The sequence below is a fragment of the Papaver somniferum genome, chromosome 11 (assembly GCF_003573695.1).
Source record: "Papaver somniferum cultivar HN1 chromosome 11, ASM357369v1, whole genome shotgun sequence".
NCBI classification, from domain to species: Eukaryota; Viridiplantae; Streptophyta; class Magnoliopsida; order Ranunculales; family Papaveraceae; genus Papaver; species Papaver somniferum.
Window position 1 is genome coordinate 22,873,192 of NC_039368.1, and position 21,565 is coordinate 22,894,756.

The following is a 21,565-nucleotide window of genomic DNA, read 5'->3' on the forward strand; positions in this document are numbered from 1 at the left end:
GATAGTGACGGACAAGAGAAAAATCTAAGAGGGCGAGACGTGAAGAGTTTGCCAGGGAAATTCAACTAACCTTTAGCGGAAGGCATGAGGAATCCGTGAACCTTGTATTGACGACTTGGCGCATTTCCTTCTTGACCATGGGGTGTTGGAATAGAGTTTTACTTCCCGGAACGTTGGTACCAATTTGGGCCATGGGGTGGTGAAGATGGCGCTTCCGGCTTGGGAATGGCAGACGACGCGACTTTGAAAGGTGGAGATTGCGTTGCTTTGAACGGCGAAGATGGTGCTTCAATCTTGGACGAGCGAAGATGATGCTGCGGAATAGCGAGTAGCGCGGCTAGCTTGGAAGGGCCGATGACATGACTAGCTTGGAAGGGCCAATCGCGTGGATGGCTTGGAAAGGCCGATGACGTGGCTAAGAGGGGCCATGGAGCATTGGAGATGGAGTGGAAAGAAGGCGCTGGCTAAGTCACGGAATGACTTGGATACCAAAATCCTAATTATTCCGTATAAACAAATATTTAATCCAGCTGGTATCACGCATGTGAATCCTTAATTCACGGCTGGTAAAAGATTTTCTTCTGAATATAAGAGGTGATCTTGAATCCTTCGCTCATACAGATCATCATAAAATCGCATCCACCTTCTTCACGGGTATTGTCTCGTGTTTCTTCTCCTAGTCCCATTTTGTCTTTCTCATCATGTAGATTGCCGGTGCAAACGTGGTAAATATTTTTTTTGTGTATCATATAATGGGATCTTCTAGTGATAATCGTACCTCTTCGGAAAGAAATTCTGAACCCGACGAAACCCAGTTTTCTTCTCATGAGGGGGTATTAGACAGAATTGATACTCTGTTCCGTGAGGATGACGAGATTATGCAAGGCATGTCTCTCGTCCATTTATGCAGAGTGCGGATGTGTGTTCAGATTCTCTTGGCTTCAGTGTACATGGAGGAAAAGTGGAGGCACGATGAACCATCCCAGCTCGTCGGGAGATCTCAGAGCAATGAAGCTTCTCTACAAACCAATGCTAGGGCTGAATGATTCGCCTCTCGGTTGAAGCGACGGAAGACTGAGTCCACGAAACTTTTAGATGAGAACCAGTTTAATTACCCTGTCCATGATGGTATTGTAATCCTTGACTTTAATGCGGACGAACCGGGACATCCTCGAGAAGCTGTTGGAAAAGCTCATGAGGAAGATGTCGACATGGTTCACGAGGCTGAAATAGCTTCTGGAGTGGACGCCGAAACTGTTGTCAAGGACGTTGACGCAACCGTTGAGGATGTTGTCAAGGCGAACGAGGAGACGGATGCAACGTATGTTGGAGCCATTGGAGAAGCTACGAAAACATACGCCGGGACTGTTGTTGAAACAAACGCCGGACAAGAAGTGGAAGCTGCTGCTGAGGTGGCTTCTGGATGGGATGCCGGAGTTGTTGCTTCCGAGGCGACGTTTGGATGGAACGTTTGCTGCCAGAAAGGGTGTTGGGGAAAGTGCTTGAAAAAGCTCTGATGAAGGCGCTGTTGATCCAGACGTCTGCCATTAACACCCAATCTTTCCACTTTTGCTATTTCTTCTCGGCGTGTATCCTCTTTTGGTATTCCAAAAGTTTACTTTCACTTTCTTGTTTTCATGGCGGAGTTAGGGATTCGCCAAGTAACATTCTGTTATTCAGTTTTATGGTTTCACATCTCTGAATGAATTAATAAAACCTTCGTGCTGAAAAGATCCAAAAACCCTTTATGCGAAAATAAGTTGCTCTCCCCTCTTAGTCATCCAGTAGACGGACGGACGTCATACACAAATAGTGTGGATGGAATTTGCCGCCGGTACTGGCCGGCCTACTGCGTCGCCAATTCCTCCGAACGCCTTTCAATTTGTCAGCATTGATGAGTTTGCAGTAACCACCCAAGATAACATCTGCCACTAGATACGGCTCGTCCTCCTTTTCTTTGGGTGGACCGGGTCGAGCAACTATCTTCAGTGTTATATTTCCAACTTGAAACGAGGTTGTCTTGACTACCATATCTCCAATTTGAAACGGGTTTGGGCGTTGTGCAACCACTTGGTTTTTGAACTCATCATCTTTGGCTGTGACAGCTTCCAGATTTTTGGAAAAGCACTTGAAAGGCCTAACGTCCCATTCACATCTCCTAATGGCACCCGGGTTGATAATCAGAGAGAGTCCCCACGCCTAGCCTAGAGGAGATGTGACTGGGTGCAGAAAGGGTTGTTTAACCAGACTTACTTGTGTTCGGAGTCTACGGATGAACATCGACGGGATTTCTCTAGGTAATTTGAGTTACATTGGTAAGTTTTTGATACGGCAAATTGTAATCTTCAAAGTGAGACGGCTTGTTGGAAATCCTTTCGGGTATCGACATCGACAGATGGGATACTCCTAACTTTGGTTTGTTGTCGTGTACCCATGCGACCCCAGAATCATGTCGTAATTTGAGAGTTCTTTGACAATGTGGAATTTTCCATGTGTTAGAGTGTCTCCCACCTTGATTTCAAGGGTGATATATCCATACGCTTCCATCGCCTCTCCTTCCAAGTTTTTGACCATGGTTGGGGAATGGGTAGCCTCCTATTTCGAAACTCCTGCATCTCTCAGGGTTTTGATGATAATGATGTTGAAGTCAGAGACCGCGTCGATTAATGTGTTGTCGATCTCGGCGTCCCTCAGATGAACCGTGGTCAGCAGTTCCCAGTTGCAATTACCAGCACCGCTTCCCGAGAGACTTTGGGGTTCTGGCGTGGTTTCTTCAGTAGGAAAGAGTCGCTTGCCTGATAAAACACGATTAAAGGCTCTGAAGATATCTTGACGCTGTGTCTTGGAGAGATAGAGAATTTCGCACACACCCTGCATCATGGATTGCACAGTCTCGTGAACTCCTTCATTGCCCAGTTAAAGTTCCCCTGCTTCTATATTTTCTTTGAATATATGCTTTAGCTTGATGCAGTCACTGGTCGGGTGGTGGACAAATCTGTTATAGCGGCAACATTTGGGGTTTGCCATTTTCGCTTCGGTTGGTGGGCATCTGGTAGGAGGTATCTTGATGGCGTCGTCTTAGATCCATGCTTCCAAGAGTTCAATTACTTCCTCAATTGGGAACGGGAAATCCAAGATGTTTACTCCAGCTTCTTGATGTCGCATGGGAGCTTTAGCGGTAGTCTTTCGAAGCGGAGCTGCATGTCATGCTGGCGCTGGGTGCTTGGATTGTTGTTCTGCCGCTGGAGCCTTCCTTTATCCTCCTTCGTCTACCACGCTCACGGAGGAGGGACCAGTGTTGTATTGCTTATTGATGAGGCGTATGTTCCCTCGAGTTTCGCGTGCGTCCTCGCCTCTGGTTGGCTTGGTTCTTTCCAACAACGCTGGTGCTGTTGTGGCCGACCGTTTTGCATCTTCATGAAGTTCAGAGAACGTCTGGAATCACAGAATCTCTAGTAAGTATCGGTAGATGGGGATCATGCCATTGATGCAAGAATCCACCAATTGTTGTTAGGTCACGTTTGGGTCATGACAATCCAGTGCTTGAATTATAAATCTTTTGACAAAATCATTCGGATGTTCGTTGTTTCGTTGGAACATCCTTCCTAGATCTGAGAAGGTAATTTTCTCAGACACAAAGAAGTACTTCTTGTAGAAAGCCAAAACCATGTCAGACCAGTTGGGAATGCTTCCTGGCGTAATGCTGTTATACCATGTGTATGCTCTTCCAGTAAGTGATTTCGAAAATTCCCTCAAACGGAGAACGTGATTGCATTCGTGCTCCCACAAGGACTCCAAGAATCGAGAGACATGTTCACGCGCATTACCGGTGCCATCATACAGAGAGAATTGAGGGTAAGAGTACCCCCTAGGAAGAGGAATTCTTTGTACTTCCGGAGGATACGGGGGTTGATGCTGATGTATGTCCATAAAATCGCTTTTGTCTCGGTTTCGGAGAAGTTGTTCCAAATCTTACAAGGGTGCGCCCTGTTGAGGTGCTGGCGCCAGGGGTATTGGAGTTGTTCCTCGTGGGATCTGGCTTGCGTGATTCTTGTGGTATCCGCTCCGTTAGTGTCTTGAGAAAAACAAGCACTTCCTTCTGAGTCGAGGCCATGTCCGTTTGGGCTCTAGCGAGAACCTCTTGTCTTTCCATCAAATCAGCAATAGTGATATAGGATCGGCTCCCTCTGGGTCTTCCAGTTTCTCGTCCTGACGACGGAGTAGCTGCGGCTCTGGTGACGGTTGGATGTGTCATACTTGACCAAATAGTGGGAGCGGCGGCAGCAGCTCTAGCTCTGGTGATTGGAGGTGTAACACCTGAAGGAGTATTTTCCGCGGCAGAGGCTCTGGCTCTGGTAACCGAAGGTGTAACGTCTGATGGAACATTCTCCATGTTGTTGTTGTTGTTGACAGGTGGCGTATTAGCACCGCTGGAAAGAACGTTAACACCGAGAATAATTTCTGCGCCAGTGTTCTTAGGGTCTGTTGCTGATCCGGACCTGAGTTCTACCATCTTGAGATCGGGGTTGAAGGATAAGATCGAGAGTTGAGAAATTGATATTGTAACTGAGAGATTAATCTCTCACTTTGGTCGCCAATTGTTTGTGGGTGAAAACCGTTTCTGCTTATTTTGGTAATTTTGAGTGTGTGGGTGAGAAACGAATCTAAACCCTAAACAATGTACTGCACGGGAGTACTTTTGATTTGAGGGATCAATCTGTACTATCCTGGCCTAAACCAAGAAATGGTTGTTCCAGGCTTGCTTCGGTCACAAAGTGAAGGAGAAGGGTTAGTCTTAGGGAGGGAAGCGAAGAAAGTGTTGAGACCAGAATAGTTGATTCTGGAAGTGTGGGTGTTTTGTGACTTGTATCAGAAAGTAGAACTCGTGAGCCAGATGGAAAGCTACCAGGTGATTTCTAGATATTGTGTGTTGCCGTCCAAAAAATCTTATTCTTTGGTGGAAATAGGTGAGTTCTATTTATACAAGTCATAGTGAAACGTACCCTGGTCTCGTAGGAAGTGGAAACGATTGAGTGATGGAAGAAAAGAGTAACGTGTAACTGCCAGACGTTATGTTTCCATGATGAAGAAAGTGAATTTGTGTAACCGCCGGTCATTACTCTTCCATGATGAAGGAAATGAATTGTTTACAACGTTACCTTTCACCACCACTAATCATACTACTTCATGACACTTTCTTGTAATGGGCGCATTGCATGCTGCATGCTGTAAACCTCCAGACCAATACCCTGATGAGCATCCCCCAGTTTGTGACATATTTTGATGTCTCGAGTGTTTTCATGGAAAACATGTAGCACTTTGCTACGTGTGGCAAGTTAAAATGGAGACGCTTGTCGCAGGTAAATAGCATGTAATGCTAGGCTCGTCTTGGCTAGTCGCCTAAAACTTGTCGTGAGCTCATCATTTCGGTGGCGTACTTAAATGGATGATATTGCATCTCATGAAGAAGCATGGCCATTGATTATGGCCACATCTTGTTGTGTAGTGAAGTGGCTTCAGCTACATGCTAATGGCATGACAGTGGCGTAGCCATGGCATGGCATCATAGCGGCATGCTAGTAGCCGTGGAATACGGTATGCCAATGATGTTTCGGCATGGCCAAACCTAAATTTTGGCTCCGCAACCAAAGTTAGGGTTTAGCATCGTGGAAGGATTTGGCGTGGCCAAGTCTTGGCGCCGTGGAAGGATTTGGGCGTGGCCAAGTCTTGGCGCCGTTGGAAGGATTTGGGCGTGGCCAAGTCTTTGCATCGTTAGAAGGACTTGGCGTGGCCAAGTCTTGGCGCCTTTGGAAGGAGTTGGCGTGGCCAAGTCTTGGCGCCGTTGGAAGGATTTGGGCGTGGCCAAGTCTTGGCGCCGTTGGAAGAATTTTCCGTGGAAGAATTAGGGCTTGGCGTGGACAACGCGCCGTGGAAGAATTAGGGCTTGGCGTGGCCAAGGCATCATGGAGTCGGACCCACATGTGGCATGGAAACGTTGGCCCTGTTTCCACGCCAATCCCGTTGCTCTGGGAACGTTATTTGGCTTTGGTAGCAATTTGCTCAAATTAGGTTTTGTCGAATACCCTAATTAGTGCACGTGACGAGCGGCTGCGGCATGGCACTACTTTTGTGCAAATGGCGCCATGGCTATGCTAAAGGAACCATGGCAAGGCCATAGTGTGGAAATGGCCACATGAGTAGGAATTGTCGTGTGGTGGCTATTTATGGCAGGTTTCCACGAAGTGGCATGTTTGCGAGGTAGCATGTTGTGAAGTTGGCATGTTGCGAAGTTTCCGCGGTAGGGTGCGTTTGGCATTTAATGTATGGTGGAAAGTTTAAAGCAACCTGATTGGCCACAAAAGGGGGCCGACCAAACATAAGGCGCGACCACACTTCTGGTGAGAGTGTGGCGCCTTTGGGGCGACCTGATTGGTCAATGGGAAGTGGGGCCGACAAGCTAGGGCGTGGTCGCACTTCTAGTGCGCTGCGGTGGATTTAATTAATTTTGACAAGCAAGGTCTGGTGTATTGCGTGGGGCGCGAAACTCTAACTTTTTCAAGTTAGTCAGGACGATTGACTGAATTCTATGTGTCGACACAGAGTTCTTTTAAGTTCGTTACAAGAGAGCAGCATGCTTTTCTGATTGAATACCTTATGCAAAGATCTTATTCTTGATACTTGGAGATTCGTTCTACTCTGCTGCGAGTGAACACAAATCGTCATGCCATATCAACATTAAGAGTTCAGACGGGGAACATAGCATAGAAGGCATTCAGATGAACTTATATTAAGTGAATATACGCGAGGCGCCGAAATTTACTGAACATCTGGGATTCGCCAGTCTAGATAAACTTCATGTAAGTATATTGAGCGACTCAATAAATTTGCCAGTGGAGAGGTTAGCACACGTGGCTCTGTTTCCTTGCAGAGTGACGTCACATCAGATGCAAGGTTTTACGGTTTTAACCCTAAGCTAAAAACCACGATCAACAGGCGTGCATCCTAGTTCGCATACAACACGAGGCAATAATAAGACCTAACGCGCGTCATAATTGGGAAAACCTAGTTAGCATGGCTCAAGTGAAAGCTACACCGGCCCTGGATCTTGAGTCATGGAGATTTGGGGTGAAATAAAAGCCCATCCAGGAGAGGCGACTAAGTTGAAAAATTAAGGTGATAAGGTCTCTCCTAAGGAGTGCAGAAACTCGATCAAGGCGCCGAGGTACACGGTTGAGTCAAGAGTTCCTGGGCGTCTGGAGCGTACCTGGACGCTCTTGAAAAGTCTTGACTATGATGCACTCGGTCCGAAGAAACCCCACTTAGGGTGTGGTCTTGTAACCATAAGTCATATCAGCAGAGGGATAAGAGGCTGCGAAAACAACTGATTGTCGAATCACTGGACGTGAGGAGCCCACCCTAACCCGGTAGGGGTAAGCCTCCTTGAAGGGGAAATCATGGGGAATATAAGGACGAGACCCTCCATTAGGGAGCTGAATTGTGTCAAAAGACGCAAATATCATGAGGATTTTTACTCACCGGAGTATTAAGGCTTGTCGTATTTACGCGTCAATAAAACATGAAGAAGCAATAATACAAGAAGATGATAACGCGAGATCAATGGGCCGTTACACGAAATTGTAAAGGCCTCCTGCGATCTCGTCGCACAGAAACAAAATCATATACCAGGAAAAATAATACCATTAACTAGGAAGGAAAAATAAGACCTCATGAGAAAAGTCCAACAGAAATTAATAATCATTGTTTTGCAGGATATACTAATGAGAGAGCAGCTAAGCTTGCGAATATAACCGCATGAAGAAAGGGTATTTATCACAATAAGAAATCAGCAGATGCATAAATGTGACACATTAAAACAAAATATAGCTGAGGCAAATCAACACATAGTAGATCACCGCACGAGTTAAATACGCACATACATGATCACAAATAATCCTTCATAGTGCCTAATTCATTCATTTGGTGGAAACTAACAGAGGCAAGTATGGGAATGCAAGCATATAAAAGGGTGTTATTCGCCCACGTATGATAGACTTAGGCACAGGTTATTTGTCATCATAATTAAATATTATTATACATATTATTACCACCAAATTAACTCCAATTGTTGGAAAGAACGATTTCTTAACGCATGCATATCACAAGGAGAATTTAAAGTAAGAGATCTTAAACACTTAAAGAATTTGCGTTGAGGAGAAGTTTTAAAAGTTAGAAAATATTTGATATACAAGGAGCTGATAAATAATTTACAAGCATGACAAGATAGAAAGGATCTGCAAGAACAAAGATTTACTCCCTGCCTGTATAGTCTCCATCAGTCTCAGAGTCATTATCTTTCTTCATCAATCTCTTCACACTCTTCGTCTTCTCCTTCACTATCATAGATATCGGAACTTTCTTCGTTAAGAGGAACATCAGCAAGATTATATTGAGAAAGAGGAATGCCATTATCAGCATATACTTTCTTAATAGCTGCATCACGGACACGAATAGCATCCTTGCTATTATTGGAAACAGTGACAACTAACTTTTTCTTAAGCCTGCGATATTTAGAGTCACGAGCGGAAATCTTTGCTTCAAGACCCTCGTATGCGACAAGCTTCGCTTCTAGATTCTTAATTTGTTCACGAAATTCCTTCTCAGCCTCTGCGAAAAGAGATCAGAAGGTTAACATCGCTTATGAATATTTTTCGAGAAATGACGGATAAAAAAGTATAATGAACAACCTTCTTTATTAGAAATAATATCCTTAACCAAGGCAGTATGATCTAATTCAAGACTAACATTAACAGCTAAATCATTCCTGGCATTATCTAAGACCCTAGAAGCCCATTTAAATTCAGTATCACTCTCTATAAGAAGTTGGGAGCGTATCTGATTCCCTCGCTCAATTAGTGCGTCTTTTTCGCTTATAGCACGATCTCGTTCTAGTTGAACTTGAAGGATGGTTTCTTGAAATCCCTTCAAAGCCTTAGCACTTTTGAGAGCAACTTGATCCTTCTCATTAATAAGAATGTTAATTCTTAATTCTAAAGTGTTGATCCTTTCTTTGGATTCCAAGAAGCGACATCTAAAACCAGTACTTGTAGACAAAGCACTGCTGTGATCAGTCTTAAGAAGTTGAAACTTCTCCTTGAGATCTTCCAAGGAAAGGGATTTCATTTTGTCATCGTCAAAGGATTTTAGGGAATCATTAAGATACTCGAGGAGAATAAAGAAGATGCCTCATCAGTAAGACTGTAAATCTCTGCAAGAATAGATAATTACAAATGGAGCGAAAGTTACAGCTAATCAGTTTGACAAAAGGAATAAGAAATTACGCACCAACTAACTGATCGTGTATCCTCTGAAGATAGGATACATAATTCTTGTAAGAAGAAACATTAGTTTCTAATTGACTATTCTTCTTGCGAAGATCAGACGCGTCATCCTCATAAGAGGAAATCTGGGCCTTGAGCTTATTATTTTCATCCTCAAGCTTGCGAAGTTTTCTATGATAGTCTGATGAAACAACATAAGACATGCGGGCCACCTGCGAAGACATAAGATAAATATTAAGCATCATCCTTATCAAAGATATTAAAAGTATTATTGCAGAGGGTGCAAAAGTGTAAGGATTACCAAAGATCCAAATGAGAATTAAAAACTTGGAATTATCGCTGAGGCAACTCCACGAAGGGATTCATGATCCAAGGAGACGGAATTACAAATCTTCGCAATCGTTCCATAAGTACGGATAAGTTCTTGATTACCCACTGCTGACATAGGGTCAGTGAAGATGCTAGATAATTTCCCCATAGAAGAGGCAATAGAAGGTTTTTCGGTGAGGAAGATATCATCATCATCTTCACTAGAGTGAGAACTTGAAGAAGAGGGAGAAGGTGCTTTCCGCTTCTTTGAGGGATTCTTGGAAGAGGTTTTAGAAGCAGTCTTCTTAATGCGAACTATACCTTTATCTTTGACACCTACCGCCTCGCCAGAACCACTAACTTATATATCTTCAACCTTCGCATACAGATGAAGATAAGAAACAGAGGCAACAATATTATTAAAATATGAGAAAAGGTATTTCTTACTTCATCTGTGATTGAACGTAATGCTTCCAACGTGACCTGTTTCCCGGAGTCCTTATATCCTTCTTCAACTTGGCAATCTGAAGTCAATGAGAATTAGCAGAGCAAACAATATGATGAATAATGAAAAATAAATGAGCGAAGTTATGAATAACATACCACAGTCTCTCTCTCTATCCACTTGAATTCCCAAGGATTGTAAACGGGAAAATCCTCAGGGAAAGGATTAATCGATTCATTAACATCAACACCATAAATGTAAGGACCTTTTAGGATGATGGGGAAAACATTCCAGCGATCATGCTTGGAATGTCGTGCGGAATTATTGGTTTTGCATTAAAATGAATATCTCGCATGATTCTATTATCCCTTGCAATTCCATCCTTCCTTTGCAAACAGACAGCCAAACGAGATGACTCATTCATTCATGATAGCAACATCATAGTGAGCGAAGAAATTCTCTACTGTATACTCGTTGGGGTTGATATCTAAATCCGCATACTCCGCTTTCCTAGCCTTTTTGGGATAGAGGGAGCCTAATCCAGCTGCACGATGAGCGTACTCTACCATAATCCTGATGGAATCACCGCTTATCTGAAAGAACGCACGCGAGAATCTCGCATCAGAAATAATCCTATAGAACAAAGGAATCGGAGGATTGTACAGAGGAATAGGAAGTCCAGCGAGGATCTGCCCAACCGAAATGATGATCTTTTGGTCATTCCAGTGATCAAGAGAAAACCATCTGGGGTTGAGAGTATAAAAGTATTTTGAATTGGGAGGAACAGATAACGCAAAAACTTTATTCTTGAACTCTTCTCGAATCTTTTCTAATTATTTGTCATTCTTCCAACTGTAGATGCGGAAAAACAGTTTGCTGGTTTTCTATGAAAGTGGAGAGTCGAGCGTGCTGTCGAGACTCCTCAACCGAGCGAACTGATGAACCTCACACAGATGCACCGCTGCAAAGGGGGTGCTTAGATTCGGGAAATCAATCTATATGACTCCGGCCTAAACCAAGACAATGGTCGTTCCAGAGTCAATTCGATCGCAAAGAAGGAGATCGGTTGATCTGCAGGAGGGAAGCTGAGAGTTGTGTAGGATCAGTGATAATCAAGGATTGTGGGTGTGTTGAAGGTTTCTGCAATATTGCTGAACTGCTGAAGTTGAGTTCTGTGAATAAGTTTATATCGAGTTGTTGATGGATAATGATGATAATCGATGATTGATGATATCCTGATGTCCTCGACTTAGCCTTATTTATATTGCCAGAATGATTGATGATATCCTGATGTCCTCGATTTAGACTGATCCCTGTAAGTGTGACGGTTTCTTGATTGAAAGAGTGGGAAAGTGGGATATCGTGGTAAAGTTAGTTCCATGTCGTGCGGAGACTTGACTGATCATGCACCCACTACTTTGCTAACTCCTTCAACCGTTTACACGACTTACACACATTTCTCGTTGTGGATGAATCCACGTGCCATAGACCTCCAGACCAAAACCCTAAGTGATATACCCCCATTTGTGACGTGATTGATATTTCACGAATCGTGGAGTCTGCAAGGCAGACGTGTATTAGTTTGTTAGTTGTTGACTGATTTAGACTGTGAGTCTAGTTTTGTTGAATCGAGCATAACTGGTGAATGCTCAGTGATTCATGGATTGAACATGTAGTTCTCTGAGATGTCAATGAATTACTGACTAGAGAGACTGAGCAAGTATTGCTCAACTCGACGAATTGCTGAATATTGAGAGTTTGTCGAGAAATTGAGCAAGTATTGCTCAATTCGACGAATTTGATAATTTTGGCGTGCAACTGAGCAAGTGTTGCTCAATTCAACAAACTACTAATGAATTACTAAACATTGATGGTTGGATCAATATTCGAGCAAGTATTGCTCAATTCGACGAATTATTTACTGATGCCGTGACCCAATAAAATATTAATCAAAAATATTGGTGAATTACCGAATATTATTAATTTGGATGTTGATTGCTGAATCAACATTATTGTGTGTTTGAACTTGCTCAGAATGGTGATTCGTGGAGCGTTTGTTCGAAACCCTAATTTTTATCAATGTTTCATCAATTGGTGAATTGCTGAAAATTGGTCATGAGTGAGGAGGGACCGAGCACATGGGATGATGAGATTCCATGGGTTCCCAGTGCTCGAGTGAGCACGCACCAGGGTTCTCAGTTTGAGATTTGGTGAAAGAACGATGATTAAATGCAGGTTTCATCATTTATTGAAATATTGCTGGATTCAGCATTAGGCGATAAAACTTACGTATGAGAGATGAGGACCGACCAAGAGAGCATGGAAACGGATCTTGGTGGTCACCGGACCAGTTTTTGGTCATTTGGAGAATCTCCTAGTTGGTTGGAGAGAGTCCGGGACCAGTATGAGCAATTGAGCAAATTAGGTCAGAATTATGAAAACCTATGAGACCGGCTTTGTGCAAGACCTAGGAATGACTCTGGTCGGTCATGAAGGCATGCACATGTTTCCGTGGTGTCCGTGTTTCCATACTGAGAATTTCAGTATTTTCTGATGCGCGTTCGAGCTACATAGTGAATTTTCAGAAGAGTTTCATCTTGACTGAGAATTCTCGATTTTTGTTGGAATGAGCATTATGCTCAATTCATCAATATTTTGGGAATACTAAAATATAAGTGTTTTAATATTTAAAATTGCTGTGATAGGCTAGGCAGTCGTATGACTATGTTGGCTTTTGGTTTTTCGTGATTTGAGCAATATTCGAGAAAATAAGGAGAAATCATGAATTTTGCTCAAACCCCAGGAGTTTCATGAATTAAGGAAAATAATAATTATGAAAGATTAGGGATTGCAAGGTGTGGGACCGGCCATGGCTAGGGCATGGACGGACGACTAGGTTGCCCGGTCCCGCACACCTTTCCCTATATTATTATTTTTCATGAATCCTTGAAGTTATGGAGAATCCACGAGTTTTTGTTGAAACGGAGGAGTTTCGTGAGATTAGGGAATAATAATTATAAAAAGCTAAGGATTGTGAGGTGTGGGACCGGCCACGGCTTAGGCATGGCCGTCCGGTTAGGTTGCTCGGTCCTACACACCTCTTCTTATTTTATAATATTATTTCGTGAATCCACCAAGTTATGGAGAATTCACGAGTTTTGCAAAAACAAAGAAAGTTGCTAAAACCAAGGAGTTTTCGTGAGTTCATGAAATAAAAAAAAAATAAGAAAAATAATGGGAAAGGCACGGACCGAACATGGCTAGGGCATGGCCGGACGGCCGGCTGGTGGGTCCGGCCCTGGGCGTCTCTTATTATTTTATTAATATTTATTATTTTCTCCTGTTTTGCGAAGGATTCCTCGTTATTTCATATTTTTGGACACTCGTTTGTGCATCCGGGTGCTCAGTCGTCCATCATTGTCGAGTACACTCGCACCATTTTTGTGGGGCTTACTCAATGATGGTCCAAATGCCCGGTTGTTGAGTATCTATTACTAATCTATGAATGCAGTGGTGAATAATCCATGAAACTGAGTAATAAAAATGAATAGTTGTTCATTATTAATTCGCAGGATCAGGTGTGCATTCTACTACGAATTCAAAATAATAAAACAAGCATTACCATTCTATGGGATCGTGGATTCAACCATAGAATCGGAGTAATTAAGATTATCTAATACCATTTCATGAGATTTGTGGATTCGATCATGAAATCGGAGTAATAAGATAGCACAGTTGTTTTACTTCCATTCTATGAGATCAAGTCGTGGATTCGACCATGGAATAGGAGCAATTGTTATTGCCATTCCATGGGATCAGGCCGTGGATTCGACAATGGAATATGAGCAATTGTTAATGCCATTCCATGGGATCAGTCCGTGGATTCAACAATGGAATAGGAGCAATAATAGATTATTCTGGGAATTCAGTAGTGAATGTCACGGCAGGATTAATCTATTGAAGAAAAGATATTAGCCAGTTAAAGCGTCACATCTATTCTGAATGGTGCATAGTCATGGAGTCACGATGTTGTTTACGACCTGAAGGCGTTAGTATTCTCAATCTACGGAGAACCGCCTGAATCTATGCACAGTCTCTCCACATAATCAGGGAACGGTGAGTGTCACCGACGTCCTGAAGGCGTCCGCCTCCCAACTATTCTTCTATGTGGAGGTGGGTTTCTCTCCTGCAGTCAGGGAACAGTGAGTATCACCGACGTCTTGAAGGCGTTAAGCTATCAATCTACGGAGAACCGCCCAAATACTTTATTCTGCATAGAGGTCACGACGAAATGCCAGGAATCGAACGCTCAGCTGGTGGAGGCTTTTTGAAAACATATTCATCATGGCTTCGTAAAATATGAATCGTTGCATGCCTGAAACCCGTGTCAAAACATGCCTCATTATTTTACGGTTTTTGCCCTTTGTTGAAAATCCACCATCTACATTAAGTCCCCTGCTTAGTGAAGAACAGTCATGTTCCGCAGTAAGCATTAAATGGTGATTTTCAGTCGGCGAGATCAGTGGTTGAACTCGGTCTACAAAGGTATCGTTAGAATCCTCGATTTTCTCCAATGGTGTCATGTACGAGCAAATGTTTGGGTGAGGACCCTGATGGTATGATAGAGTGTGATTCCGTGAGCACGGAGATGAAGCATCGCTGATTTGGTCTGTTGAAAGTCCAGTTTTGGTCAGTTTAGCGTTTACGGGCTCGGCCAAAAAAAGGAAATCCTTGTTTTAGGAACAGACGTTCATTCGTTAGTTTAAGAAACAAACAAAATAGACCTGAGTCTATTGACATAAAATTTTGTCTATGAGATTTCATGAAAAAATTTATTTTTGAAAATATGCTCTTGTTTCAAAGACGGATGCTCGCACAAGGGAGCAAAATATATATTTTCAAATTTACGTGAGTTTCACGTTAAAAATATTTTCTGTAAAATCAATGTTTTGATTTTGAACAATTGTTGAAAGTAGAGAATCATACATGGTGAAATAATGTCCAAGTTTTCACAATTATAGAATGGACATTTGTCCAATTTTGGAAAATCAGTGGATGTTCACACAGTAAAATTTACGTGGGTTGTTCACAGTTTTATGAAAATCAATATATGATTTTTGAGCAATTGCTGAAAGCAAACAATTATATATGTGAGGAAATAATGTATGTATGAGTTTGGTGATTTTATAGTGTATGGACACATGTAGAAAATCAGCGAATGTTCACATGAAAAGTTATGTGAACTATTCATAGTTTTGTGAAAAGTCAGTGTTGACTCTAGAATGATAAGTTTTGCTCGTCTTCGCAGGTTTGAAGGAGTGAGCAAGTTTTCAAAGTTTCATGTCATCACTAAAGTCTAGTGATTCGTAAAATAGGTAAGAGTTGGGGATTACCATTTTTGCAGACGTTGATGTGAGCATCTCTATTCCATGATTCATTGTTTTGTTGAATCGTGCGCTTTGTATGAATGATGCGCTGAATGTTATGCATCTGTCACAACCACTTTGCAAGAATGACTGAATCCCATGATGACACTTTGAAAGACGACGTTTCCATGGATGACATCTCTACGGATGAAACTTTAAGAAATGGTACTCCTGGGACCTCTGAGTGATGGTGAGAGATCCTTCATAGCGAGTTGTACTTCTGGTTATTTTATTATCTTTACCGCAGGATGATCGTATAGTGAAATCCCGGATCAATGTAGACTCCACGAAAATGGAAGAAAGTCTACGGGAGCGGAGAACCCAGAAGTAAGGACTACAAGAGGTTAGCAAATGACGTGCAGTCCCCAGAAGTTTCTTTGGTGAGTTGTTAACGCTCCTTGTGTCATGAATTTGACGGTGAAATTAGGATCACGATACCAAGGTTTGTTATTTCTTTTCATACTTTTGCTCCATAGATTGACGGTCTTCAACTTGTTCCCCGGCAAAAATCAGGAATCCAGCACTGATGAAGAAGTCGATGTAAGTATCTTTTTTGTGCGCATCTCCTTGAATGAAATAATAATAATTATTGTTGATGAATCCAGGAAGAAATCATTGTAGATAAGCAGCATGTTGATGAAGCGTTCTCTTCTTTGGGACATGGGAATATGGAGAATTCCCGAAATCCCGAACCGATCCTTCAAATGATTTAGATTTAGAGACTCCCTTAGTAAGTATATCTCCTGTAATTTATTCATAGAAGTATGAAATTTTTGATTTGTGAATGAATGAGAATCCATGTAAATTTATGGATAACTTTGTCGAAATACGTCACCAGAAAATTTCAGACTTCAGATTTTACTAAAAATGCTGTAGAATCCTCGTCCGAAGTTGTATTTTCACGGTCTGCTTATGTATCTTCAAGCCCAGGAAATTTCCAAGCTTTTTGAAAGAAGATTTTTGAATTTTGAGCATTTTTAGGGCCTGAAAAAGGCGAAATAATGAACTTCCAGGAGACCTTCAGAACTTTTCCAGGTTGCATGTTGTCCGATGTTTTGGCAACATCTGTTAGCTCGTTCATCCGATTGCTATGAAATTTTGATATGTTGTATAAACAATCCATACGAAGAGAATGGTATATGTACCAACCTTAAATTCCTTACCAGTTGCTCCCAGTTCGTCGTAATATAGGGAAGTGTAGAATCTCTTCAGATGAGCTTGTCTGAAAAACGTGTTTCATGGCTTCTACACTATTTGCTCATGTTTTAGATGCATAGTAAAGAACTTAGATGATGTTAGTTCACTTACATGCTGGATTTTATGGTTGTGTTGGGTTTCCACACCTGAATCATTTTAATCCCATGTAATCTTCACATTAGGTGTCAAATGCTGAAGTTAGGAATAATGGATCCAACAATGATGACTTGAGTAACCATGGAGCCGTTGATAATGATACCTCCATCCTTGTACTTCAAGGTCATGTAACACTTGTTGTTGATGCCGTGGAGGTGACTGAAACTCCAATTGTGCGTGAGATGGTGGAACCCGATTCGAGAATGGAAGAAGCTGCTCCAATCGAAGTTATTCCTATGATTGCTGACATTGTTCCAGCGATTGAGAACCGGATAATAGTGCATGAGTATCCCAGCGCAGGGACTTCTTTTACTCCTCCATTTGGGGAGATACTCCCATATCACAGGTTTCTTGGTGGATTTAGCGTTCCCATTGCATATGTTGCTATGTACAAGAAACCGTGGAAGATGTATGGGCACATCGTCGTTACCAAGGATACGGAGCATAGATATTTCTTGAAGAGGCAAGTAGAAGTCATCTTGCGTGTTATAAATGATATCTGTATCACAGCTATAAATACTGTTGGTAGGTTCGGAAACCTACAATAAAATACTGCAAGTGCACAGTGTCTAACTAGCAGAACAATGGCAAGTACAGGTCGTTCCCACGAGGAGTGTGAAATACTACTACTAATTAATATCAAAACTAACTAATCGACAAGATGATGTTTGAACGATTTTCAGAAATTTGGAACAAAATAAAATAATAATAATTCTAACAGTAAACAAAATGAGAGCAGGTTATTAGGATTTTCGGTTTCCACCAATTAATTATGCAAATTCTAATAGTCATTAAAAATATATTCCATGCATTTTCAAATATTGTTTCTCCGTTGTAATTTTCTTCGCTTCATGGGTAGTGATTATAAAGAATTACCTATCAATCCTAAAGCATATCACGTCAAAGAACTTAACCAAAGCACGCCATATCAATTGAAAAGTATAAATAATCAAGAAAATCACATGAACAATAAAATATCAAGCCATATGAAGAAAAACTACTAGTCATTCAAATCATTATTGAGCATATAAATGTAGAGTTTACACAATTAAATTGGTTTCTACCTAAACCCTAACATGACTCTAGCTAGACATGGCTTTCTCAAAAGCCATAAACATATCAAAATCAAACTCTAGCTAATGAAAAATGAAGAATCGAACACAAAACTTCAAAACCCTTCTCTATGTACGGCCCTATGGTCGGGCTCTCCTCTCAAATAGTCGACCCCCTTCTTATAACCTTCCTTTTCTTTTATTTCATTAATCAAAGAATCAAAATAAATTATTCTATGAAAATATCTTGCATGCAAGTTGATGTCGTCATCAGTATATTTCCCCAAATATTATTGCCACCTCGTTTTTCCAATGAAATAATAATCTCTCCTTATTTCCAAAATCTCCCAAATGAAGAAAGAGTTACTTTATTTCCAAAATAATCTCACGTGTAAATATTCCTCAATTAATTCTTCACATGGCAAATAAATTATCTTTCCCGGTGGAATATATTTGTAATAAAGTAAGAAAGATAAAATACTCCCATTTTCAGTTTGCATGTGCCAACCCCACTTTGATTTCAATTCATTTGTTGCGTTTGTGCCTCGCCTATGGAACAATTTTATGCTGCTGATATATATGGAGATACCAGGCCAGCTACATTTTGTCATGTTTTTCATTGTGGTTGTTGATATATGGAAATACCAGGTCAACCTCATCTCATCATTGTGGTTGCTGATATATGGAAATACCAGGCCAACCCCATTTCATAATTGTGGTTGCTGATACATGGAAATACCAGGCCAGCATAATAAGTGTTGCTGATATATAGAAATACGAGGCTAGCATAATTGATCATTGTAGTTGCTGATACATGGAAATACCAGGCCAACCACATTTCATCATTGTGGTTGCTGATATATGGAAGTACCAGGCCAACCACATTTTTCCATTTTCGTCGCAAACACCATTAAGTCTCACATTTTGTTGTTTATTCGCTGGATGATCGAATTCACTTGTACTTTCTACAAAAGCACTAAAATAGTATTAGTAACTAAAATATTGTATCATAGATAATATAAATATGGGTATAAAATACAGCATATACATGCTTATGAACACCCACACACTTATATTTTGCTAGTCCTCGAGCAAAACATAGATATTATGCAATTGATTATTTTTTTCAATTCTAAGAAAAGTGAAAACCTGCAAAAATATGGATAATTACCCACTCCCCCACACTTAAACATTACATTGTCCTCAATGTAATTGAGTCACCCAACGTAGAAATTAGGATGGGAAATACAAAAATAAACAATAAAAATAAGAGATGGAGTACATGGAACAAATCTGATGGGATGACTCCCATGAAGCGAAATGTATTTGTTCCCCAACTTGCCAATAGCATGTAGTCTCAACAAGGTGAGTTTGGTACCCCAAAGTAGACATCCAATCATATATGTAGAGTCTAAAAAGTTGAGGATCATCCCAACTAATCCGGTCAGCTGAAAATATGCACCTGCAAATACCATAAACCTCCAGAAATATGTTTAAATTCATTCCCACTAGAAAATTGTAAGTGCAAATTACATCACTCCCATAAGCAACATGTTCAGATTTTTTGAGAATTTCTATTCGCAGAGCACTCTCTAAATCAGGTTCTAAATCAGCTGAAATGATTTCCGCAGCTAATATTGGTTCAAATTCATCCGCGGAACAATAGCTCAATGGAGCAATAATATCACGACTCATAGACCCATTATCATTTAAAATGGTTTCATTATCAATATCATCAAGACAAAAAAATTCACAACTTAATGACTTAAGGGTTAAGGTCGGAGCTTTCTCGTCAAATAGAACTAGTCGAGACTCTGACAAAATTAGAGGTTCTAGTTTGGGTTTCCATTTATTAGTGTCTAGCAGTTGTGTGGAGTATAATAAGGCATTGAATTCACATATAACACTATCATCATCAAAATCGTACCCAAAATGAGCTAATCAAACCTCTAGTGGATCTTCCAAGTGGCTCTTGCAAAAGCTTTGCGAGTGCATCTTTTCGCTGGTAGCACTTCAAACTAAGGTACCTGGAAAATTCCAAGCAAACTGCGTAAAAAGAACTAAAATAAAAATAAATTATGTATAGAAAAAAGAAAAAAAAATTAAAAAATAAAATATATAAACTATGTACAAGATATCAATCAGAGAGTATTATGCAACAGCTCCCCGGCAACGGCGGCAAAAACTTGGTAGGTTCGGAAACATACAATAAAATACTGCAAGTGCACAGTGTCTAACTAGCAGAACAATGGCAAGTACAGGTCTTTCCCACGAGGAGTGTGAAATACTACTACTAATTAATATCAAAACTAACTAATTGACAAGATGATGTTTGAACGATTTTCAGAATTTTGGAACAAAATAAAATAATAATAATTCTAACAGTAAACAAAATGAGAGCAGGTTATTAGGATTTTCGGTTTCCACCAATTAATTATGCAAATTCTACTAGTCATTAAAAATATATTACATGCATTTTCAAATATTGTTTCTCCGCTGTAATTTTCTTCGCTTCGTGGGTAGTGATTCTAAAGCATTACCTATCAATCCTAAAGCATATCACGTCAAAGAACTTAACCAAAGCACGCCATATCAATTGAAAAGCATAAATAATCAATAAAATCACATGAACAATAAAATACCAAGCCATATGAAGAAAAACTACTAGTCATTCAAATCATTATTGAGCATATAAATGTAGAGTTTACACAATTAAATTGGTTTCTACCTAAACCCTAACATGACTCTAGCTAGACATGGCTTTCTCAAAAGCCATAAACATATTAAAATAAAACTCTAACTAATGAAAAATGAAGAATCGAAAACAAAACTTCAAAACCCTTCTCTACTTACGGCCCCGTGGCCGGGCTCTCCTCTCAAATAGTCGACCCCCTTCTTATAACCTTCCTTTTCTTTTATTTCATTAATCAAAGAATCAAAATAAATTATTCTATGAAAATATCTTGCATGCAAGTTGATGTCGTCATTAGTATCTTTCCCCAAATAGTATTGCCACCTCGTTCTTCCAATGAAATAATAATCTCTCCTTATTTCCAAAATCTCCCAAATGAAGAAAGAGTTACTTTATTTCCAAAATAATCTCACGTGTAAATATTCCTCAATTAATTCTTCACATGGAAAATAAATTATCTTTCCCGGTGGAATATATTTGTAATAAAGTAAGAAAGATAAAATACTCCCGTTTTCAGTTTGTATGTGCCAACCCCACTTTGATTTCAATTCATTTGCTGCGTTTGTGCCTCGCCTATGAAACAATTTTATGGTGCTGATATATATGGAGATACCAGACCAGCTACATTTTGTCATGTTTTTTATTGTGGTTGCTGATATATGGAAATATCAGGCCAACCCCATTTCATAATTGTGGTTGCTGATACATGGAAATACCAGGCCATCCGGCTAATGATACATGGAAATATCAGGCCAGCAGAATAAGTGCTGCTGATATATAGAAATACGAGGCTAGCATAATAGATCATTTTGGTTGCTGATACATGGAAATACCATGCCAACCACATTTCATCATTGTGGTTGCTTATATATGGAAGTACCAAGCCAACCACATTTTTCCATTTTCGTCGCAAACACCATTAAGTCTCACATTTTGTTGTTTATTCGCTG

At 40.7% G+C, this 21,565-nt stretch overlaps 1 pseudogene; it reads right to left on the reverse strand.

Moving 5' to 3' along the window:
• Positions 1–9,211: 9,211 nt before the first annotated feature.
• The window catches only part of LOC113324221, a 60,841-nt pseudogene continuing 48,487 nt past the window's right edge, over positions 9,212–21,565 (reverse strand).